We start from the raw sequence: 25,606 nt of genomic DNA on the forward strand, positions 1-25,606 counted from the left end.
ACTCCCAAAGATTCATTTGCTGCTAATTTAGTTAAATCACCCACTTTATCATTCCAATAATTTTCATTCCCTTCTCACTTTTGATGACCTTTAATATGTCTTACTCTTAATTTTCCTGGGTGTTTTTTCAACCAATCAGTTAGATTTCCAATCCTCCTTTTGGACCAAATTTTTCCCCTCGACTGTTTCCCAAGGATTCTTTTTCCAAATCCCAATCTAGTATCACAATTCTTGTACCACAAAGTCTGAATCCATATAGACATAAAGACAATCTATAACATTATTTTTCTGTTTAAGCAGGTCACTAAGAGCTCTGACCTGAGCTGCAGTCATACCCATAGTACCAGAAATAGTTTCCCCATTAATTTGTACAGCAGCATATCCCATATGTTTCTTAGAGTTCTCATGGCACGAACTACCATCTGTAAACCAAACCTCTTTTTCTCCGAGACTTAACGTCTACCAGGGGTGGTGCTTCAACTAACTTCGGTTCGGTTTCTGGAAGTGGTCTCTGCAGTATGGAGGGCAAGAGGGCATAGGGTAACATCATGGCTTGTTTGTTATTCTCATAAGTAACATCTGTGTTAGTTAACATCAAGATCCATTGGGCCATTCTGGCATTCAGTACTCCTTATACTTCAGTGGAGAGTGAGATATTTATATTATAACAGGGGCTGTGCCAGTAGTCAAAGCAAAAGCTTCGCTGGCCCACACAGCAGCTAAACATTCTCTTTCACAGATCCCAAACTGCTGCTCCATAGGGGGTTAATATTCTAGACTCGTATGCTACTGGTATTAACTTCCCGTCAATTTCCTGCATTAGTACCGATGCTAGACTTTGTTGGGTTGCTGCCAACTTAATCACAAATGGCTTGTTTATCTCTGGGAATTTCAATGCTGGAGCTTGCATCAAGGCTTGTTTTAAATGACAGAGAGCTTTTTCTTGTTCAGGCCCCCACTGCCATACTCCTTTCTTTTTTAGTAAACGCCACAAGGATCCAGTTATAGTGGCAAAATTCCAGATGTTTCCTTAAATAGTTAAACCCTCCTACCATCACCCTCCAAGCATGAGAATCCTCTGGCCTTGGTAAATTCACTAATGATTTCACCTTTTGTTGATCTGCCTGAATTCCCTGTTCCCCTGGGGTCACCCCCAAATAAATCACTCTCCTCTGCACTAGTTGGGCTTTCTCTTCATTAGCCTTGAAACCCGTTTTCTGGATGACTCTTTTTTTTAATCCGCCCAGCCACCTCCTCTTCAGTGTCCCCTCACACTAATATGTCATCTACATTTGAGGTGACATTTTCCTGATCCTCTTTGGATAACTGATCCAGCAGTCACACCACATGTTGGTGTGCAATAGCCAGAGTTCAGAGTAGCAGCCGTGTTAGTCTGTATTCGCAAAAAGAAAAGGAGTACTTGTGGCACCTTAGAGACTAACAAATTTATTTAAGCATAAGCTTTCGTGAGCTACAGCTCACTTCATTGGCTGAAATGAGCTGTAGCTCACGAAAGCTTATGCTCAAATAAATTTGTTAGTCTCTAAGGTGCCACAAGTACTCCTTTTCTAATAGCCAGAGTGCATCTTAGGCCCTGGGGAATTCTTTTAAACAAGTACTGTTGTCCCTTAAACATAAACGCAAAGCAGGCCCAAGAATCGGGATGCAATGGGATGGCGAACAAACAGTTTGCCAAATCTATGACAGAGAATCATTTAGGGGACCCCCGTATTCTTGCCGTCACCTGAAGTAGATCTGCTATTATCGGTGACATGGGCGGGGCAGCCTTATTAATTTGTCTAAAATCCACTGTCAATCTCCTGAGGCTTTTAATACAGGCCAAATTGGGCTATTGTGTGTGGAATTCCCCTTTTCAATCACTCCCTGTTCTAATGATTCAATTATTTTCTCAGTTCCTGCCTCTGCTTGCACAGGATATTTATATTGTCTCTGTGGTGACACTTTGTCCCCCACGATTTTAACACGTGCTTTGATTTTACCATATTTTGCTTTATTCTTAATCCATACACTGGGAAACTCCTTTACCCACATCCTGTTGATCCAGTATAATCTCCTCCACTGCTTCTGCAGCACGTATTCCTGGAACGTACCCTGCTGTCAGGACGCTTCCCGTCCAGCCGGGCACACGCCACAGAACTCCATTAGTTAAAGCCAAAACTAACAGATTCCTCTTCAAAAAAGGAGTCCCCAGTATTACTGGCTCAGCTACCTGATCTACCTGAAGCATTTGTTCTTTACAATAAACATCCCCCACTCTCTGGGTATAGCTATTTCTACTGAATGATACATTTTTCCTGTCACTTCTTCCCCAATAAAGGAGGGTGCTGTAATAATCTCTGACACGTATCGAGTCAAATCACAACTTCTATTTACACCAGCCCCTCTAAGTCAAAGTCAAAGCTTTGGCTTTGACTTTTTTGAGTTTCAGGTCTTGTTAGCACAGAAATCAGTCACTTTCAGTCAAGTCCATCCTGGGGAGTCATGGGCCAGAAGCCCTGGACTCCCCCTCTTCCAGTCCTCCCAAGCAGACTCCGAGCGACCGGACCTCCAATACCCCCCTGTTGCTCCTCCTCCTTGTCTTTGTCTTGCTTCCTGGGCAGAGTATTACCTCTTGGATCTCAGGTTACAAAGGGCACCGGTTATAGCATACATGCAGACAGCTGGAGCAGCCTCACCTGCCCCAGAGGTCTCGGCCAAAGTCACACACCCCTATTCCCACCACTGAGATATTGGTGCAGCACGCAGGGAAAATGAGGCACATATTATTCATGCAAAACAGTAAAACTCACATAGGGTCAACAGTAAGACTCACGTACAACATAACAAGGGTGTCAGGGTTCCCTCCCCACTCTGAACTCTGGGGTACAGATATGGAGACCCTCATGAAAGACCCCTTAAGCTTATTTCTACCAGCTTAGGTTAAAACTTCCCCAAGGCACAAATCCTTTCCTTGTCCTTGGATGGTATTTCTGCCAACACCAAGTGATTTAGACAAAGATTCAGGAAAAGGACCACTTGGAGTTCCTATTTCCCCAAAATATCCCCCAAACCCCTTTCACCCCCTTTCCTGGGGATGCTTGAGACTAATATACCAACCAATTGCCTTTAATAAAAGTTCAAACCAGACCCTTTATGTTTAGGACACTAAAATCAATCAGGTTCTTAAAAGAAGAACTTTATTATAAAGAAAAAAATAAAAGAAGCACCTCTGTAAAATCAGGATGGAAGGTAATTTTACAGGGTAATAAAAAGATTTAAAACACAGAGGATTCCCCTCTAGGCTCAACTTCAAAGTTACAAAAACAGGAATAAACCTCCCTCTTAGCAGAGAGAAAATTCACACGCTAAAACAAAAGATAATCTAATGCATTTCCTTGCTATTACATCTAAAATTTCAGAAATTGTAAGTATCATTTCAGTAGGAGATGGGTTACCTGCTTGGTCTCTCTTTATCCTGAGAGGGAACCAACAAAGAGAGCACAAACAAAACCTTCCCCCCCCCCCCTAGATTTGAAAGTATCTTCTTTCCTTATTGGTCCTTTTGGTCAGGTGCCAACCAGGTTATCTGAGCTTCTTAACCCCTTCCAGATAAAGGAGGGATTTTATGCTACCCTTAGCTGTATGTTTATGACAGAGGGGAAATCCCCACTTCGTCACAAGCCTATAACATATTACATGGATATATATATATATATATATATAATCTCCCAACAATAGTAGCTTTGCCTACCCTGTATTTCTCTAGTTGGTTTATTAGAAGGTCATGTTAGACAGTATCAAAAGCTTTACTAAAGTCAAGATATGTGATATCTACTACTTCTCCCCTGTCCACAAGGCTTGTTACCTGTCTGAGGATACTGGGTTGGTCTGACATAATTTGTTATTGACAAATCCATGCTGACTGTTAGTTATCCCTTTATTTCCTTCTAGGTGCTTACAAATAGAATGTTTGATTACTTGGTCCATTATCTTTCCAGGTACTGAAGTTAAGCTGACTGGTCTATAATTGCCTGAGTGGTCCTTATTCCCCTGTCTATAGCTAGGTACTATATTTGCCCTTTTCCAGTCCTTGGGTCTCTCTACCATCCTCCACAAGTTCTCAGAGATAATCGCTAATGGCTCAGAGATCTCTTCATCCAGTTCCTTAAGTATTCTAGGATGTATTTCATCAGGCACTGCCGACTTGAAGACCTCTAACTTGTCTAAGTAATTCATAACTATTTTCCTTTCCTATTTTAGGCTCAGATCCTACTCCATTGACACTGATGTTCACTATGTTAGTCAACCAATCACTGCGACTTTTTTGTTGAAAACTGAAACAAAAGAGGGATTTACCAGTTTGGCCATTGCTGTGTTTTCTCTTATTGTCTTTCCCTCCTCATTTAGTAATGGGTCTAGTCTGTCCTTGGTCTTATCATAGAATCATAGAATATCAGGGTTGGAAGGGACCTCAGGAGGTCATCTAGTCCAGCCCCCTGCTCAAAGCAGGACTAATCCCCAACTAAATCATCCCCGCCAGGACTTTGTCAAGCCTAACCTTAAAAACCTCAAAGGAAGGAGATTCCACCACCTCCCTAGGTAACGCATTCCAGTGCTTCACCACCCTTCTAGTGATTAAGTTTTTCTTAATATCCAACCTAAACCTCCCCCACTGCAACTTGAGACCATTACTCCTTGTTTTGTCATCTGCTACCACTGAGAACCGTCTAGATCCATCCTCTTTGGAGCCACTTTTCAGGTAGTTGAAAGCAGCTATCAAATCCCCCCTTATTCTTCTCTTCTGCAGACTAAATAATCCCAGTTCCCTCAGCCTCTCCTCATAAGTCATGTGTTCCAGTCCCCTAATCATTTTTGTTGCCCTCCACTGGACTCTTTCCAATTTTTGCACATCCTTCTTGTAGTGTGGGGCCCAAAACTGGACACAGTACTCCAGATGAGGCCTCACCAATATCAAATAGAGGAGAACGATCATGTCCCTTGATCTGCTTGTAATGCCCCTACTTATACAGCCCAAAATGCCATTAGCCTTTTTGGCAACAAGGGCACACTGTTGACTCCTATCAAGCTTCTCGTCCACTGTAACCCCTAGGTCCTTTTCTGCAGAACTGCTGCCTAGCCATTCGGTCCCTAGTCTGTAGCAATGCATGGGATTCTTCCATCCTAAGTGCAGGACTCTGCACTTGTCCTTGCTGAACCTCATCAGATTTCTTTTGGCACAATTCTCCAATATGTCTAGTTCCCTCTGTATCCTACCCCTACCCTCCAGCATATCTACCACTCCTCCCAGTTTAGTGTCATCTGCAAACTTGCTGAGGGTGCAATCCACACCATCCTCCAGATCATTAATGAAGATATTGAACAAAACCAGCCCCAGGACCGACCCTTGGGGCACTCCACTTGATACTGGCTGCCAACTAGACATGGAGCCATTGATCACAACCCGTTGAGCCCAACAATCTAGCCAACTTCCTATCCACCTTTATAGTCCATTCATCCAGCCCATACTTCTTTAACTTGCTGGCAAGAATACTGTGGGAGACCATATCAAAAGCTTTGCTAATGTCAAGGAATAACATGTTCACTGCTTTCCCCTCATCCACAGAGCCAGTTATCTCATCATAGAAGGCAATTAGATTAGTCAGGCATGACTTGCCCTTGGTGAATCCATGCTGACTGTTCCTGATCACTTTCCTCCCTCTAAGTGCTTCAAAATTGATTCCTTGAGGACCTGCTCCAAGATTTTTCCAGGAATTGAGGTGAGGCTGACTGGCCTGTAGTTCCCCAGATCCTCCTCCTTCCCTTTTTTAAAGATGGGCACTACATTAGTCTTCCTCTTGCTTTCCATATATTTGTAAAATGCTTTCTTGTTACCCTTTATATCCCTAGCTAGTTTAGTTTTGTTTTTTGCCTTGGCCTTTCTAATTTTGTCCCTACATGCTTGTGTTGTTTTTTTTTTAATACTCCTCTTTGTAATTTGACCTAGTTTCCACTTCTTGTGTGACTCTTTTTTTTGAGTTTCAGGTCATTGAAGATCTCCTTGTTAAGCCAGAGGGGGCCTCTTACAATACTTCCTATCTCTCCTACACATTGCTAATCTTTGACTCTAGGATGTGACCTAAAAATGATGGGGTCTCGAAGCCACAACAAAGAAATGAATCGGAGATGGGGCTGCGATGAGATGGGAAGAGGGATGGAATTGTGATATGGAACAATTGGGGGTGGTGGATTTGCGGGGTGCTATAGTAAAGAGAGGTCTCCGTGGTGTGGGGGAGCATATGGGGGCTGCATTTACCTAGTGGGTAGGACATTGCAGTAGAATTCAGAAGACCTTGGTTCAGTTCTAGAAGCGAGTCACTACAGCTCCACCATGCATCAGGTTCCCCAGCTCTGTAATGGAGAGGACATTGGGGTTGTGAGGATAAAATCCATCTCTGTGTGTCACTTCAGAAAATCGTACCAAGGCAGGGGTGTCCTAGAGATTTTTTCAAATGGGCTTCGTGCCTCTGCCTCTCTTGTCTCAAGTAGTGTGTGCTGCTGTCCTATGGCCCTGGGACATCTGGATCCAGATATAGCTCAGAGAGGGGCAAAAACCTGCTCCCAGCCTGGGAGAGCATCCCCGAGTGACTGGCCCTTGGCAGAGAAGGCGCTGTCCTCTCCAGGTTCCCACCCCACCCCCTCTCTGCCACTTCACTTCGCACGTGACCTCTCAGACTGGAGAAACCTGCCCCAGCGAGCAAGGAGAAAGCTGGGAATGACGCAGGGCAGGATCCGTCATGTACGATGAGTGCGAGGTTACACCACGCGGAGGACGCCATTTTATAGAGCAGGTCTCGGGCACTTGCAGCGTTTCACTGTAATGCTCTAAAACTGCCCCGCGTTCCAGGCAGCTGCTATGGGGAGAGTGAACATGTTTGGGGGCCAGGCAAAAGTCTTGTGTGGGCCATGACTTGGAGTACCCTGGTGTATGGACTGGGTGTGAGGGAGAGGGGGTGGAATGGCCTTTGTCACCTACCCCCAGCTCTCTGTGGCACGAAATTGTTGTCACATACATTACTTCAGTGTCCAGGCTTAGCACAGCCCTCAGCCTGAACTTGTTCTGTGACTGGCTGTTGATCAGAGGCCTGCTGGGTGGCAGCCATTATCTCCCTCCAGCTCAGCAGTGCCAGGGAGCTGGACGTGACACAATACAGACCTGTTTTTAATGGTTACATCACACAAACCCTGAGTGACTTGTCATCCTCCAGCCCCTTTCCCACCCTCCAAAACCCCCTACCCTCTTGAGGATTTTAGTTTAGTTTTAGTTTTGCATAAAGACTGAAACATCAGGCACAGGGTAAATTTCTTCTTTAGAAGGAATTCCCCAAAAAGGACTCTCTCCCACAGGAATAAACTGCATTGTTCTAAGCAGCTTTAAACCAGTCTCACTGTGTCCACATGAGGGGATTGCAGCCCCTCAACTAAACTAGTTTTAAACCAATATAATTAAAACAGCACAAAAACTGGGGAACAGGCCTCATGCTATAAAACAGAAAAAAGTGAAGAACCAGCACCATGTAAAGAAACCCCTAGGGTTGAAATAACAAGAAAATCAGTTTGAAAACAAAACCAGGGCTGTGTTGTGCCAAGTGCTGCCTGTATCCTGGGCAGGCTACAATTTAAGCATAAAACAAGACCCAAGAGGTGCATGGTGCACGTGGGAGCAGGCGCTAGGCGCTGCACAAACAACATTGGGTAGAATCACCCTGAGTCAGGCTGCAGATTTGTCACGGCATTTTATATCAGAAATTACAGAGCAGTTATAATTTTAGTAAAAGTCACAGGTCCTTAAATTTACTGTGACTGTTCCATGATTTTTAATAAAACCTGCCCACCTCTTCGCCTGCCCAAGGGGCACTAGCCACCCAAAGAAGCACCTTCCCCCTAGCGCTGCAACCCTAATCCCAACCTCGTGTAGAGGGGTCGGGGTGAACTACAGTGGATCTGGGTGGCAATGCCCTTCACTGAAGTTTGGCCCACCTCCCCCACCATCATGACTGGGGTCCGGGGGCGTATCTGAGTGGCGCTGTAACCCTGCAGGCCAGGTCTCAATGCCCAGAGCAAGGGGCTGGGTCCAGGCCCGTGGGAGAGGAGCTGCTATTGCAGGGTGAGGCACCCATCCAAAAAACAGTCACGGAGGAATGGGGAAATCGCTCCATCCGTGACATTTTTCCATCTTTGTTAAAGATGTAGCTTTAAGCATGAACTAACTCCAGGATTGCCTCTACTCTCTCTGGCAGGGCATGGGATCCCAGGAGAAACGAGGGCACAGCCTGAATGTGGGGAGAGCGCAGCAGGAAAGCAGGAGTCCACATCCCACAGAGGGATCGATGCACAGGACGCAGTCTATCCCCGGGGTAAGCTCAGCCAGAGACCAGATGTGGCTACAAACCAGAGACTCCCCATGGACCAGTGTCCCCACTGCTGTATCGACTGTGGCAAGAAGTTCAGCAACTCCTCTGCACTGAACCAGCACCAGCGCACGCACACAGGGGAGCGGCCTTACCGTTGCTCTGACTGCGACAAGGGTTTTGCACAGATTGCATACCTGAGAATACATCAGCGCATGCACACAGGAGAACGGCCACGCTGCTGCACCAACTGTGGCAAGAGATTTGCACACAGCTCAAGCCTGAGAACACACCAGCGCACGCACACCAGGGAGCGGCCATACCACTGCACCGACTGCGGCAAGGACTTTGCAGAGATTGCACACCTGAGAATACACCAGCGCACGCACAACGGAGAGCGGCCATACCGCTGTGCTGACTGCGACAAGAGTTTTGCACAGATTGCACACCTGAGAAGACACCAACGCACGCACACTGGGGAGTTGCCACACCACTGCGCTGACTGCGGCAAGGATTTTGCACAGATTACCTATCTGAGAATACACCAGCGCACGCACACTGGGGAGCGGCCATATCGCTGTGCTGACTGCGACAAGGGTTTTGCCCAGATTGCACACCTGAGAATACATCAGCGCATGCACAGTGGGGAGCGGCCGTACCACTGCATCGACTGTGGGAAGAGCTTTGCCGAGAACTCAAAGCTGAGAATACACCAGTGCACGCACACCGGGGAGCGGCCGTATCGCTGCACCAACTGTGGCAAGAGCTTTGCAGAAAGCTCAAGCCTGAGAATACACCAGCGCACACACACTGGGGAGCGGCCCTACCACTGTGACGATTGTGGAAAGGGCTTTTCACAGATTGGACACCTGAGAAAACACCAGCGCATGCACATGGGAGCAGCCGCCTCGCTGTGACGATTGTGCAAGAGCTTTAGCAATACCAGTACGCTGACCGACCAACCAACCGCGCACACTGGGGAGCGGCCGCACCGCTGTGCCGACTATAGTTCAGCAATGCCAACAATCTGACCCAGCATCAGAGCATAATCTCATACCTGAGAGCACACCAGCGCACGCACACCGGGGAGTGGCCATTCCAATGCACTGACTGCGGCAAGAGCTTGCACGGAGCTCACACCTGAGAATACACCAGCGCGTTCACAGCAGGGAGTGGCCAGACAGCTGTGCTGATTGGCAAACGCTTTGCTCAATTGGGCAACCTCACCCAGCACCAGTTGACTCACCAATGCCCCTCTGCCACCGCCAGGGCTTGAGGGGCTTCTGGCAGCCAGTGGAACTGGCACAGCGCCAGCAGGTGGAGGCCAGGGAACGGTCCTGTCCCCATGATGCCCCGCAGAGAGACTGTGTGGGGCAGGAAAGGGGACTTGGCCAAGCAGTGTAGGGAAGAGCAGACAGGCGGGGGGATTTTAGAGCAGATGGTCACAGCCTACTCTATAGGGACCCCCGGCATCTACCTGGGGTCCACCCAGGTGTCTCTGTCCCCCTCTGCCTCCCCTCCATCCCCCCGACATATCTAGCTGTGAGGCAGCCAGGACAACCCTCCCCCATCTAGATGGGACCATGTCAGGAACTTCCCCCCACTCCTACCTTGGTTCCAAGCAGGGGTTGACTCTTAGGGGACATCTGGAGATGGGATTGCAGTCCTGCCTCAGCATGGATTGGGCTGAGGGGCAGGGTAGGACAGCCTGGTGTGTGAGATTGAAAGAAGACTCAGGAACTGCTCATGCTGGTCTACTTTAAATTCAAATGTGATGAAGAAGAACTATGTACCTAATCTGTAACAAAGGTCTGTCTAACCAGGTGTTTCTTTGTTATTAAAGGAGCTGATGCATTCGGATGGCATAGGGAAAAGCAACGTGAAGTGTAAATCTTTAAGATAAACCAATCAAAATGTTCTAAGGCCTAATTGACCATGAGGCCTGATGAACTGTGTGACTGGCAGGTGCACACAGAGACTTTTGCATTATTCCTTGGGGAAGTCTGTGCTAAAAAATTAAACATTCTGCAAACTATATTTTAAAATTCTGCATATTTTATTTGTCAAAATAACACAATATAATCACAGTTTCAATTATTTTGGTGATTTATTTCAAACTACCTATCAGCAACTATGTCTAAGCTGAAATCTCAACTGAAGTGTGTTTACCAGACACGTCTGGGGAGTGGGTAAAACTGTTTCTCAAAAACAAAGAAGTTAATGCTTGTAGCCAAGGTATCATCAAAGCTGATGGGTCATCACCTATCAGGTAGCCGTTGTTTGGAAAGGAAGGCAATCAGTAACAAACAAACCTGCATTTTAGAAAACAACAGCATGAAACCTCTTCCCCACCAAAATTCGTCTCCCCACTGTGAACTTTATCTAGGGGTCGCTTGGAGAAAAATGAAAAGGAGTACTTGTGGCTCCTTAGAGACTAAGCAAATTTATTTGAGCATAAGCTTTCGTGAGCTACAGCTCACTTCATAGGAAACCTATGCTAAGGGACTTCACTTCACCCCAAGTCTAGTTGGTTCAGTTTAGTACTAAGAAGTGTTTTTATCCTTTTTTTCTTGCAACCATTTCTGACTTTGATGCCTCATCATTGTACTCACCTGAAATCTACCTTTGTGATTAAATTTTGTTTTCTTCTTTTCATTGAAATGAATCCAGTATTGTGAATTCTGTGGCTATCTCCATTTGGGGTGGGAAACTGTTATAACTTGATTCCCCTGGGAGGGGCAATGGACCTGTTGTCCAGGACTGTCCAGGAAAAGGCTGGACAATACAGGCCACACTTTTTGGGGGGGAAATCTGGGACTATGAGTGTGTTGGGGTCACCCTGGAGTAATAACCAAGGCTGTGAAAGCCAGAGTGTGAGCTGAGTGTGGCTGACCCCGTGGCACTTGGGGTAAGGCCAGAATGCTGGAGGCTGTTTGTGAGGGGGCCGGGTTGGGAGAGACAGCAGCAAAGCGTTACAGGGCACCCCAGGGTACAGGGCAGGCGGTGACACTGCTCCCCCCTGGTCTGGATTACACTCTGGATTGTGATTGCCTCATTGGACAATGAGAATGGACACAACTCATATCCTGGTTGGATGTTCCAAGCTTTTGCCATGAGTATGGGTCATTTCCTTATTGGCCCAGGCCAGCTTTGCCCAGCAGCGTGACCAGGCTGCACCACCCAGCAGAAATGGTATAAAATGTCCCAGGTTGTTCAAAGTGTTGCTTCCTGAAGTCAAAATGTCTGCATGAACAAGATGGTGAGTGTGACCATCATGGCCTGGCCTGGGAGAGCACCCCCTGCTGGGTAACAACTGCACTCTGGTTGCTGGAAAGCACCCTGCTAACTCTATCTTTTAAAGTCGGGTGTTGGACAACCGCTGAGAAATCCACCCAGAGAACAGGCGTATGGTTGTCACAGCACTTTGAGTGAATCACCTGAATGAACTCCCTCTCCGTCTCTAGAACCAGTCACTGCAACGGTGAAGCTGAGCTAGAGAAGTCACCTCCATGCCAGCTCCAACAGGTAGGTAGAAAAAAAATCATTTTGTATATTTACATGTGTGTTAATGAATCATATTTACACACTGGTCAATGAATTGACAACGTGGTTGTGTTAAGCGAACTGCTTCATATCTGAGTTAACACCCTCTGGGCGCCTAAAATGTCTGATACGCAAAGGCGACTGGTAACAGCTGGTGTGGAGGGGTGGGGCACAATGTAAAGGCTCTGGTGCTCCACTGCAGGTTCAGGGCAGGTACTCGAGCGACAAAGGAGTTTTGATTTCTAGACCTACTTTTGATGTCATTGTGTCGGGTTCCCCCCTCCCCCCGGGGTGCCACCTGATGTACTGGGGAACCACTGAGCCCACCGGCTCCACCAGCCTGGGCTCCCTTACCCTGTCCTGCTGAGCCAGGCCCTCAAGCCTCCTTCAGCACACACGGGTAGGGCTACACCCAGCTGCAGAAGGACACCGACACTGAAATCAGCTCTGCATGGGAAGGCTTCAACTAAGGAATTGCTCAGCACTCAAGAGCACAACCCCTCTGGAGTGTAAACCCAAAATTGCATAATCTTGCACTGCATAAAGAACTGTATGGCGTAAGCCAGTGGTTCTCAAATTTTTGTACTGGTGACCCCATTCACATAGCAAGCCTCTGAGTATGACCCCTCTTATAATTTAAAAACACTTATTTATAATTATGTTAAATAAATAAAAGCTGGAGGCAAAGTGGGGTTTGGGGTAGAGGCTGACAGCTTGCAACCCCCCCTGTAATAACCTCATGACTCCCTGAGGGGTCCTGACCCCCAGTTTGAGAACCCCTGGCGTAAGCTCATGAAATTCACCCCCTCCCTCAATGTGGAGGAAGATATGCATGGCTTTTGCCCCCCCGTTATGAATTTCACAAACTGGTTTTAGAGAAGCAAAAACAAGATTAACTACAAAAGATCAATTTTCAGTTATTATAATGGATAGCACAGAGATCAAAGCAGATTACCTTGCAAATAAAACAAACATGCAAGCTAAACTCAATGTGCTAAAGAAACTGGTTATATGCATATATTTCTCACCCTAAATGTTATTTGGGGCAGATTGCAGAGGTTCTTGAAGGAAAGCTGCTCTTGCTTGCAGTTTAAAACTTGAGGTTTCTTTCGCAGGCTAGACCGCTTTCCAGCTCTTCCCCACCCCATCTTTGTTTCTTAAATGTTCACAGCAAACATCTTGGGTGGGGATTCAGTGAAGAACAAACACTGATTATGTCACTCCTCTGCCTTAAATAGGTTTTACATATGGCCGGAATCCTTTGTTTTCCAGAATGATCCGCACCCCAACCTCGGGTCGGCGGAAAAGTACTAATTTTGTCATGGATTCCCATATCAGGTGATGTGATCACATGACTCCACAGTCACAACTGAAAGTCTGTTTGCTGGGTCCACAGGAAGGTGAGACGTTCCAGTCACCTATCTGAGCTTGCCTACAATTCTATTTTCTCTTTACAGTTCACGTTTAACTAGAGATGGACCCCAAACTAGGACACAGAATCCAGACCGCTCCGAAACATGAGGAAAGTCAGATCGAGGTGCAGATTTCAACTTCACAGCTCAGGTTTCTTTTTATGATGGGCCATTTCAGAACTCAAATCCCAACACTCTTGTGAAGTGACTTGGGTTTGGATCTGAAGTTTAGGAACTTGAATTTGGATCAAAGCTTCACAACTGACCTACTTTTGCTATTAACGTTACAAAGTGTGACTTTCCAGTTCTTAATTATTACTCATTATAATATATTCCAACATTAAGGCCCCAGTCCAGCAAACTCTTAAGCATATGGTCAATTATAAACATATGATTAGTCCCAATGAAATCAATAGTACTGCTCAAGTGCTTGGATTTAAGCACATTGAAGTACTCTGCCGGGTGAGGGCCTTTAGAAAAAATGAAAAAAAATATTGTCAGTTTCAGGGGATACTGTATTACTGCTTAGCAAGGTATGAGTTTTCAAATGATACTCCAGAAGACATGCCTTGTACAAAGTTTATCACAGTATTGAGTAAGGTGTGACTACAGGAGTATATTCTATCACACCATTATGTAAATATCAGACCAGGGGGATGCCTTTAATTCCTATGCACCCCCTCTTTGCCAGGTGGCATCAAGAGGTTTCAATTTCCTCAGTTTATTTCAATGATCTAAAATAATTGTTTTGCTAATGTAACATTTTATTTTAACTATTGTTCCAGTGCATTCCAATTTTCCATTATATTAATTTTAATGTAGAGTTAATGTTTTCTACTAAATTAGAAGGTTTTAACATTAGTGAATGGAAATAATTCAATGTTTCTGAATTGGGTTTTTTTTCTGAATTTTCTTTCCACTAAAAATTTTGACATTTCAATTTTTGATCCGATTCAGAAGAAAAACAAATTTAGAAGTGTCAGAATTTCCCATGGGATGGACATTCTGTTTCCCAATCATCTCTCCTCCTAATACAATGACTAAAGGATGTTAAGTGAAATAAAACGTGGGAAATTCAAAGCTGATGATAGGAAATACTTTTTCACACAATGGGTGGTTATCCTGTGGAACTCACTGCCACAGGATGTCACAGAGAGCAAGAATTTAGCAAGATTCAAAGAGGGACTGGATATTTCCCTGGACCACAAGAACATCCAGAGCTGGAATAGTTAATGTAACCAAATTCTGGCAGGGATATTAAACCTCCTGCTTCAGGGCTCGAGCTGATTGTTACTATTACAGACCAAGATGAATCCTGGCATAGGATTATTATCCCCCACAGCTGCTACTGCAGTGTTCTTAAACCTGCCTCTGCAGCCTCTGGTTCTGGACACAGAAGTGGAGAGACCTCTGCTCTGATCCAATCTGGCAATTCCCTGTTACCTAAGTGATTTGCCCAAGGTCTCAGAGTGGCAAGTGGCAGAGCTAGGATTAGAAACCAGGAGTCCTGTAGCCCAGCTCAGCACTGTAGCCACTAGCCCAGCTTCATTCCCTCATTCAAGGCTCCCAATGCCCATCGACATGGCATGGCCTGACCCAGAGAATGCAGCAAGGCTGCAGCCCATGAGCCCCTGTGCCCCCTGAGCTGGGCTGGGCTGGCAGGACCCGGCTACGTACCCCTCCCTTGATGGCTGCCTCAATGGATGCTTTGGGCATGCTCTTGCTCCGGCACTGCTTGTTGATATTGGCTAGGCTGGTGTTGAGATCAGGGTTGGGTCCCCGCTCTGCAACAGGACAGAAAGGGGGCATCACAAGGGAAATGTGGCTGAGATCCCATTCCAGGGCAGCCTGGCTCCCAGCCCCCACTGCTTTAACCCACTAACCTCCAGTCCCCTCCCAAAGTCAGGGATAGAACCCAGGCGTCCTGATTCCGAGACCCCCTTGCTATAACCCACTATCTCCCTTGCAGAGCTGGGGATGGAACCCAGCAGTCCTGAGGCCCCTGGTGACCCTCCCTGCCCCAAACCACCTGTCCTTCTCTTCATCCCTGTTAGCTGTTACCTCAGGCCACTTGAACCACAGGGACTGGGCTGCCCCCCTCTTACATGAAGCAGCTACTAGAGTGGGGCACAGACCCAGCCACTTTAGGGGAGGTGTGAGACAGAGGAAATGTCCAGTGGAGGAAGGATGAGAATGGGAGCGACATTACCCCACAGACCAGCATCCTCTTCTCCAGCAGCCAGGGAGGATGCTGGCCTTGGGTTAACAGAGGTTAGGGGGTGCTGGGGTTAGGGGCAACAAGGTCAGTGCTAGTAGTCAAGACTGGGCTGGCAGGGCTCTGTAGCACCCCCATCTGGCTGGGGCTCTGCAACACACAGGATCCATCTCCCCCTCCCCTCTGCATATCTTTCACCACGAAGTGCAGCAGCATGGCAAGCTTCTGGAAGAGCCGGCTGCGCTCGGCGTCCTGCAGGCCACAAGGTGCCCTTGGTGTTTTTGACCTTGACCATTTGTTGTGGCCCACGAGGGTAGTACCTGTGGTGTGCAGGGCCTGGCCCAATGGGTGGGGAAAGGGGCGGCCAGACAGGGGGGCTGGGCAGCCAGTGAGGGCACCAACACCAAGGACAGTACATGGCATCTGTATGGGGCATCTGCCCTCCCCATGGATCTGGGCAGTGCTATGGGCACTGGGTGAGAGCTCCTGAAACAAACACATATATACACACACACACACACACACGGCCCCCTGCTGGTGGGAGCTCCTCCAACACACACACACACACACACACACACACATTACACAGCGGGGGTGTGATCTCCTGTAACACACACACCAATATCACACAGCTGAGCAACAAACACACCACACAGCCCAATCTGTCCTTTACTGTGACACACACGCTGCACAGCCGGGCCTAGGCCCTCTTGTACCCAGTAGACCCCGCTCCCCTCCCAGAGCCAGGAGAGAATCCAGGAGTCTGGGCTCCCAGCCCCCCGCTCTAGCCAGCTCCCCAAGGTGCAGCGAAGCCCCACAGCCCAGGGGCAAGGAGCTGGTTGCCCTCTAGTGGGCTCCTATTGCCCATGCACAAGCTACAGGGGGGTCAAGCAGTTGGAGGCAGGATTAGGGTAGGGGCTGATGGGATGGGGGTGGGGGAGGAGATGAGTTAACCCCAGGGTGAGGGCAAAACCCCAGTACAGACAGGGGCAGAGGGGGTAACAGTTCCCCCGGTGGACTGAGACACCAGTGTTTGAAAAAATAGGGTGGGGGGAGCAGAGGGGCTTTTCTATTTCCCCTTCCACAGACTGGGCTTCCCAGGGCTGGGTTCTTAAAGGCACAGACATCCGAATGCCAGGTCACTGCAGCTCCTCTTAGATGTAACCTACTGAGGTGCTGTAGCAGGAGACTTAATTCAGTGAAACCAGGACTTCCCTACCCCCCCACCCCCGCAGAGGGCTGTACACCCCCCCTCAATTTCCCCAACAGCCCCCCTGCCAGTGGTCAACTAGTTAGGTGCAGTGTTGCCAGTTTAGTCATTGGTTGGAAATTTGAATTGAAATTGAAACATGAATACACACTTTAAAAAAAAGTCACTAAGGCTTTCTGCATGTTGATGCAGTCCAGAGGATTGGAGTTTTGCAGCCTTTTCGCAGTTTGTCATTCAGCATTGGCTTTGCTGATGAAGCTGCCAAACGAAGCTCCTCTACATTTACTATATAAATCCATGGTATGCTCACATCTTGAATACCGTGTGCAGTTCTGGTCATCCCATCTCAAAAATGATATACTGGAGTTGGAAAAGGTACAGAGAAGGGCAACAAAAATGATTAGGTTTATGGAACAGCTTCTATATGAGGAGAGATTAAAAAGACTGGGGGACTTTCCAGCTTGCAAAAGAGACTATTGGGGGGCGGGGGTCTAGAAAATCTTGACTGGTGTGGAGAAAGTGAAAAGCTCCCTCACATAACACAAGAACTAGGGGTCACCCAATGACATTAATAGATAGCAGGTTTAAAACAAACAAAAGGAAGTACTTCTTCACACAAGTAAAAAAGCCTCCCCTGCTCCCCACACCCTATTTTTGCAAACACTGGTGTCTCTGTCCACCGGAGTAACTGTTACCCCCTCTGCCTCTGCCGGGGTTTTGCCCTCTGGCACCACCTCACCCCTGGGCTTAACTTGTCTCCTCCCCACCGCATCCCTGATTTTGCCTTCAACCCCTACCCTAACCCTGCCTCCAGCTGCTTGACCCCCCGACCAGTCAATTTTCACCCCCTGCTCAGACCCTGGCCACCCCCTTCCTCCGATTTGCTCCCTTTGCCCCTTTTTAACTCCTGTTAAAAGCAGTTAGCAGAATCTTATGGCTAATAAGGGCAGGGTGAAGGGCAGTGGCTTCAGCAGAAGTTAGTGAGCATGCTCTGTTTGTGTGAGCTTGCTGAGTGCACCCTAAGTAGCACATTCCTACAGAGAGCAATTTCCTACACTACACCGGCTGTGCTCGGCATCCTGTGGGCCCTTGATGCATTTTACCTTGGACCATTTGTTGTGGCCAGCGGGGGCGGAAGGCCTGGCCCAATGGGTGGGAGGACAGGTGTACACAGCCAGGGCGCCAGCACCAAGGTCAAAACAGGGCATCTGTATGGAGCAGCTGCCCTCCCCATGGCGCTAGGCAGAGACACAGGTGTGAGCTCCTGTAACACACACGGTAAAGCCCTCCTGAAAGACACACACACTACACAATTAGGAAAGCCAAAAAAGAATTTCAGGAACAGTTAGCAAAGCCTCAAAAAGTAATAGCAATTTTTTTTTAAATACATCAGAAGCAGGAAGCCTGCCACACAACCAGTGGGGCCACTGGTCAATTGAGATGCTAAAGGACACCATCAAGGACAATAAGTTTATTGCGGAAACTAAATGAATTCTTTGCATTGGTCTTCACGGCTAAGGATGTGAGGGAGATTCCCAAACCTGAGCCATTCTTTTTAGGTGACAGATCTGAGGAACTGTCCCAGATTAAGGTATCACTAGAGGAGGTTTTGGAACAAATTGATAAATTAAACATCAATAAGTCACCAGGACCAGATGGAATTCACCCAAGAGTTCTGAAGGAACTCAAATGTGAACCTGCAGAAGCACTAACTGTGGTATGTAACCTACCATTTAAATCAGCTTCTGTACCAAATGACTGCAGGATAACTAATGTGACGCCAATTTTTAAAAAGGGCTCCAGAGATGATCCCAGCACTTACGGGCCAGTAAGCCTGACTTCAGTACCGGGCAAACTGGTTGAAACTATAACAAAGAACAAAATTGTCAGACATGCTGATGAACATAATTTGTTGAGGAAGAGGCAACACGGTTTTAGTAAAGGGAAATCATGCCTCACCGGTCTACTAGAATCTTTGAGGGGGTCAACAAGCTTTTGCTGACAAAATACTGCCAGCCCTAGAGGCGGCAGGAGAGCGCTCCTGCCGACAAAGCCGCGTTCACACTGTCACTTGCGTCGGGCAAAACTTTTGTCTTTCGCGGGGCGGGGGGGGGGGGGCTTTTTAAAGTACCCGCGAAAGACAAACGTTGTGTTGACAACTTCGCAGTGTAGACACACCATTACCGAGAGACTGACAAGCTGCCCAGCCTGGCCTGAGCCCTCTTGTACCCACGGCTCCTTGCTCCTCTCCAAGAGCCAGGAAAGAACCCAGGAATCGGGGCTCCCAGCCCCCCGCCCTAGCCAGCTGCCTACCGCCCCACGCACAGCCCAGGGGCGGGGACCAGGCTCCTGCCACTGGGGCGCCAGGGGCCGCGAGCGCCCCCGGCGGCCGGGCTCGGGACCCAGGCGTCCGGGGGGCTGGGCCGGAAGGTCCCTGCGCTGGGGCCTCCCACGGCGGCGCAGGCGCCGGCGGGGAGCGCGGCAGGGTTGGGGCGGGGCCTTCCCGGGCACCTGGGTCCCAGCCCGGCCCCTGCGCGGGGCGGGTCCCGGCTGCAGCCGCGGGGCGGGAGGTCGCTGCCCGGGCGGAGGAAGCGGCCGGGGCCGGAGCCGAGCCCGGCGATGGCGGCCGCGGGGCCGGCGCGGGTAGGACGCGGGGCGGGGACTCCCCGGCCGGGAGCCGGGTCCCTCCCGCGCTAGTGACCCCGGGCCGGGAGCGGCTCCGCGCGGCCAGGCAGGGCCCGGGGTCCCGCTTTGCACCAGCGCAGCCCGGGGGCTCAGGGGCTGCCGCCGCCGGAGCGCTGGGGCCGGGGAGCGGCTTTGGGGCCCCGGGCCCCGCCCACAAAGCCGGGCGGACATGCGGAGCCAGGCGCGACCCCTTTACCCCGCGTCCCGGGGGGGGGCTGTGCGGGGGGGTCTCCCTGGCTCACAGCTGCTGGGCTGGGGCTTCCTGGGAGTCGCTCCCCTAGAAACCGCGTCCCCTGCTGAGCCCCCGGGCTGGGGCTGGGGCTGGGGCTGGGGCGGAAGGGGCTGAGTGTGTAACGCTTGTGCCAGCAGCTCCGGGTGGCGTTTGAGGACGTGGCTCTGTATTTCACCCGGGAGGAGTGGGAGCTCTTATCCCGGCCAGAGAAGCAGCTGTACCGGGACCAGATGCTGAGGAATTACCGGGCCCTTGTTTCCCTGGGTAAGGACCAATTTATCTTTACTCAAAGCTGTGAAATGCCTGGGTTCCCTTGACGCCTCAGCTGCCATGTGCCACCCCGTGGTGGGGTGTTGGCAAATGTCAGCCCCTTTCAGGTCAGCTTCCTCTTGAAGCAGAAATCAGGACTATGGGGCAGTGGTGTCCACTAGAAAGTCCATGCTGTCCACGCTCCTAGCCACACTTGTGCTTTTCAATTTTTCTTATTAGCCACATTATAAAAAAGCCAGATGCATTAGCCACCATTCAGTAGCCTAGTAGGCACATGTGGCTAGTGGCAAACCTATTGGACACCGCTGCTATAGAGCCTGGGGCTAATCTTAGGGCTTGGGTACACTGCCAAGTTAGATTTCAGAGTAAGCTTATGCTCAAATAAATTTGTTAGTCTCTAAGGTGCCACAAGTACTCCTTTTCTTTTTGCCAAGTTAGAGCGCATTAAAGCAGCCCCGGGCGCCCTAACTCCGACCCGTCCACACTGGCAAGGCACTTAGAGCGCCTGGACTCTGCAGCCGGCGCGCTCCTGGTAATCCACCTCCCCGAGAAGCACAATGCTGCACCTCGGCTGAAACGCCCGGGTGTCAGTGTGGACGACATGTTGCATTACTGCGCTGTGATCGGCCTCCGGAAATGTCCCACAATCCCCTTAAGTCAAGTGGCCGCTCTTCCCATTGTTGTGAACTCGGCTGTTGGAATGCGGATGTGCCCTTTCAAAACTACGTTTCTGACGGCCTGGCTGCTTATCTGCTCCGGGACAAAGCAACCATTACTGTGGAATGCTGCTGCTGTGAGTGTGTGAGAGAGAGGCGGGGGGGGTGGGTCTGCTGCTGTCTGAACTTACAAGACAGCATGCTGACACACTCTCATCCCCCCAAAAACCAACTCTCTCTCCCCATTTACACACAACACAGTCCTGTCACACTCCATCCACCCACACCCATTTGAAAAGCATGTTGCAGCCACTTGAATGCTGGGATAGCTACCACAATGCACTGCTCTTTGTGGCGTTGCAAGAGCTGCTAATGTGGCCACGCCGGTGCACTTGAATCTGACAGTGTGAACACACTGCAGCGCTTTCCCTGCTGCGCTCTCCGAGGGCTGGTTTAAATCCCAGCACTCTACATCTGCAAGTGTAGCCAAGCCCTCAGTGTAACTTGTTTACTTGCATTACGTACCTCAGTCCTGGCACAGCCATGGTGGCAAACAGTCACGTGAACAACAACCTCTTCCAGGAATCCTGGCCAGACACCGATGGCAGCAACTCTGCCTCAGAAACTGACTCTAGTTAGAAAAATAAGGCAGGGAGAAAACACAGCTGCTTCTTGCAGCAGCTCCCAACCTCCCTCAAAAGAACACACATCATACATTTAACAACTGTATAGTTGAACAATGCTTGCAACCTAAGCAAAAGAACTGATAGATTTATATAATGGCACCACCTGGTGATGCCTGCCATGGCACATGTTGTGGCCTATGCCTTAATGATGTGCTGCCAAGTGTTGAATTTGAGCAATAAGAGGGCAAAGGGCTAAAGTTCCCTTCTTCCAAAGTCTTCCCCACGATAAATTTTTAAGGAGACAGTTGGGTAAGTGAGCGAGGTAGTTGGGGACTTTGTATCCATCCTGTCTCTTAATCAGAGTTAATGGGGTGTTCAATGTATTTCAACTCGTTAAAGAACGCAGTTGTTCTATGGAACTTACTGCCACAAGATAGCATGGAGGCCAAGATGTTAGCAGGATGAGAACTTTATGTGGAACATCTAGAGTTCCCCTAGTAAGGATTTAAAACTGGGCCCCCCACTGCAAATTGAGACGGGTCATAGATGTTGCCGCTTCAGAATATGAACTAAACTTGCCTGGTGGGAGATGAGAAGAAATCTCTAAGGAATGTTTATTTCTTTATTCTCCTGCTTGGGATCTCTTGCGCTTTCCTCGGAAGCAGCATCCAAGATCAGTGTCCCATCATGCCAGGTGCTGGGCAGACACATCCTGATCGAGATGGGGCCCTGTTGTGCTGGGCTGCACCAATATATAAATGAGTCCCTGTCCCCAAAACTTTATGAATAAAATTGATTCTTTCCCCTCCAAACAGGCTATTCATGTTCCAAACCGGATTTAATCCACCGGATTGAGCTAGGGGAGGCAGAGCTCTGGATCCAGGATACCGAGGACTCCAGGGAAATCTCAGGGCCTGAGAGCCCCTCCTCAGGTGAGTTGTAATAATCCAGTCCCTTTTGATTTATACAGCTGCTAGGAGAGGGCTTCTTGATGTAGAAGGCAAAGGCAGAGCGAGATCCACTGTCTGGGAGCTGAAATGGGGACAAATGGAGGCTGGGAATTAGGGGTCAGTGTTTATCTGGAAGGGGAAGGAACCATTTGGAGAGCTCCCCTCTTGGCTGCTTGGATTCTCCATCACTGGGAGTCTGTCAATGGAGATGGGGGTGTCTCTCTCTCAAAGCCCTGTTCTAACTCAGCCAGGAGTTACTGGGCCAGAGGCAGGAATCACTGGGGGGAGATTCTCTGCCCTGGGTTAGTCAGGAAGCCAGGCTGGATGGGTACAATTAGTCTGTCTGGCCTTGATATCTTGAATCATAGAAACGTAGGACTTGATGGGACCTCAGTAAGTCATCTAGTCCAATCCCCTGCACTGAGGCAAAGCTAAGTATTATCTAGACCATCCCTGACAAGTGTCTGCCTCATTTGTTCTTAAAAACCTCTAATGATGGAGATTCCATAACCTGCTTAGATTATTTGTTCCAGTGCTTAACTACCCATAGAGTCTGGAAGTTTTTCTTAATGTCTAACCTAAATCTCTCTTGCTGCAATTTAAGCCCATTGCTCCTTGTCCTGGCCTCAGTGGATAGGGAGAACAATTTCTCACCCTCCTCTTTGTAACACCCTTTTACGTACTTGAGAACTGTTATCAGCTCCCCCCCACTCCCCGCCAGTCTTCTCTTCTTCAGACTAAACAAACCCAATTTTTTCAATCTTTCCTCATGGGTCACGTCTTCTAGACATTTAATCATTCTTGTTACTCTCCTCTGACCCTCTCTAGTTTGTCTACATCCTTTCTGAAGTGTGGTGTCCAGAACTGGACACAGTACTCCAGCTGAGGCTTTACCAGTGCTGAGTAGAGTAGAGTGGAAGAATTACTTCTTGCATCTTGCTTGCAACAATCCTGCTAATACATCTCAGAATATTTGCTTTTCCCCCCCCAAAAAACGATTCCATTGTTGACTCATGTAGTTTGTGATCCACTATAACTCCAGATGGTTTTCAGCAGTACTCCTTCCTAGGCAGTCATTTCCCATTCTGTATTTGTGTAACTGATTATTCCTACATAAGTGTAGTACTTTGTGTATGATCTTATTGTATTTTTATCCTATTTAATTCTGACTTTTTCTCCAGTTTGTCAGGATCATATTGAATTCTAATTCTGTCCTCCAAAGGGCTTGCACCACTCCCAGCTTTGAATCGTCCATAAACTCCATGCCATTGTCCAAATCCTTTATGAAGATATGGAATAGAACTGGAGCTAGGACAGATCCCTGTGGGATCCCATTCAATATACCCTTGCAGTTCATTTGTGAACCATAATAACTACTCTCTGAGTGCAGTTTTCCAACCAGTTGCACACACAGCTTATAGTAGGTTTGCCTAGGCTATATTTCTCTAGTTTGTTTATGAGAAGACAGTATCAAAAGCATTACAAAAGTTGAGCTGTGACATGTCCTGCTTCCGCCCTGTCCACAAGGCTTGTTACCTGACAAAGAAGGATATTAGGTTGGTTTCACATAATTTGTTCTTGACAAATCCATGTTGACTGTTACTTATTACTTTTATTTCCTTCTAGGTGCTTACAAATAGAATGTTTGATTACTTGCTCCCTTATCTTTCCAGGTACTGAACTTAAGCTGACTGGTCTATAATTCCCTGGGTAGTCTTTATTCCCCTTTCTATATATGGTGCTATATTTACCTTTTTCCAGTCCTCTGTTTTCTCTAGTATCCTCCAGGAATTCTCAGAGATAATCGCTAATGGCTCGGAGATCTCTTCCCCCAGATCCTTAAGTATTCTAGGATGTATTTCATCAGGTCCTGCTGAGTTGAAAGCATCTGTCTCGTCTAAGTAATTCATAACTATTTCTTTTCCTATTTTAGGCTCAGATCCTACTCCATTGACACTAATGTTCACTATGACAGGTTTCAGAGTAGCAACCGTGTTAGTCTGTATTCGCAAAAAGAAAAGGAGGACTTGTGGCACCTTAGAGACTAACAAATTTATTTGAGCATAAGCTTTCGTGAGCTACAGCTCACTTCATCAGTGAAGTGAGCTGTAGCTCACAAAAGCTTATGCTCAAATAAATTTTAGTCTCTAAGGTGCCACAAGTACTCCTTTTCTTTTTAATGTTCACTATGTTAGTCAACCGATCACAGCTAACTTTTTTGGTGAAAACTAAATCAAAGGAGGCATTTAACAGTTTGGCAATTGCGGCGTTTTCTCTTATTGTCTTTCCCTCCATTTAGTAATGGGCCTAGCCTGTCCTTGGTTTTCCTCTTGCTTCCCATGTATTTGTAAAAGGATTTCTTGTTCCCTTTTATACCCTTAGCTAGTTGAATTTGTTTTTTGCCCTGGCTTTTCTAATTTTGTCCCTACATATTGGTTCAGTTCTAGAAGCGGGTCATTACAGCTCCACCGTGCCTCAGATTCCTCACCTGTGTAATGGAGAGGGCATTGGGGCTGTGCGGAGGCTAAAATCCATCTGTGTGTGTCAGCAGATCTGGCACTGGGGGGGGGGAGCAGCTAAACACGTGGGTAGAAATACAAGCCCTGCCAGTCCATAGACCACATCACCACCTTCTTCTTCTTCCCACACCTCAGAAAATCATACCAAGGAAAGGGGTGTCCTAGAGATTTTTCAGATGAGTTTCATGCCTCTGCCCCTCCTCTCTCAAGTTGTGAGTGCTGGTGTCCTATGGCCCTGGGCATGTGGATCCAAATATAGCCCAGAGAGAGGCAAAAACCTGCTCGCAGCCTGGGAGAGCATCCCAGAGTCACTGACCCTTGGCAGAGAAGGTGCTGTCCTCTCAAGGTTCCCACCCCACCCCCTCTCTGCCACTTCACTTCGCACATAACCTCTCAGACTGGAGAAACCTGACCCAGCGAGCAAGGAGAAAGCTGGGAATGACTCGGGGCAGAGCAGGATCAGTCATGTACGATGAGTGCGAGGGGATGCCACATGAGGATGCAATTTGTAGAGCAGGTTTCAGGCACTTGTAGAGCTCCACTGTAATGCTCTAAAACTGCCCCAGGTTCCAGGCAGCTGCTGCAGGGGAAGCTGATGCATTTGGGGGCCAGACGAAATCATCCTGCGGGCCGTGGCTTGAAGTACCTGGTGTATGGGCAGGGTGTGAGGGAGAGGGGGTGGGATGGCCTTTGTCACATCCCCTCTCATCCTGCTCTCTCAGTGGCACGAAATCGTTGTCACTTACATTGCTTCAGTGTCAGTGCTTAGCACAGCCCTAACGTGTCTGTGACTGTCCGTAGATCAAAGGCCACTCTCACTTTCCAGCACAGCATTGTCATCTATTGGGTTGTAAAACAATACAAACATGTTTTTCAGGTT

At 48.3% G+C, this 25,606-nt stretch overlaps 1 pseudogene; it reads left to right on the plus strand.

Annotated features, from left to right (window-relative positions):
- Positions 1 to 25,606, plus strand: part of LOC119856884 — a 34,869-nt pseudogene that overhangs the window by 7,093 nt on the left and 2,170 nt on the right.

The sequence above is a fragment of the Dermochelys coriacea genome, chromosome 6 (assembly GCF_009764565.3).
Source record: "Dermochelys coriacea isolate rDerCor1 chromosome 6, rDerCor1.pri.v4, whole genome shotgun sequence".
Lineage (NCBI taxonomy): Eukaryota > Metazoa > Chordata > Testudines > Dermochelyidae > Dermochelys > Dermochelys coriacea.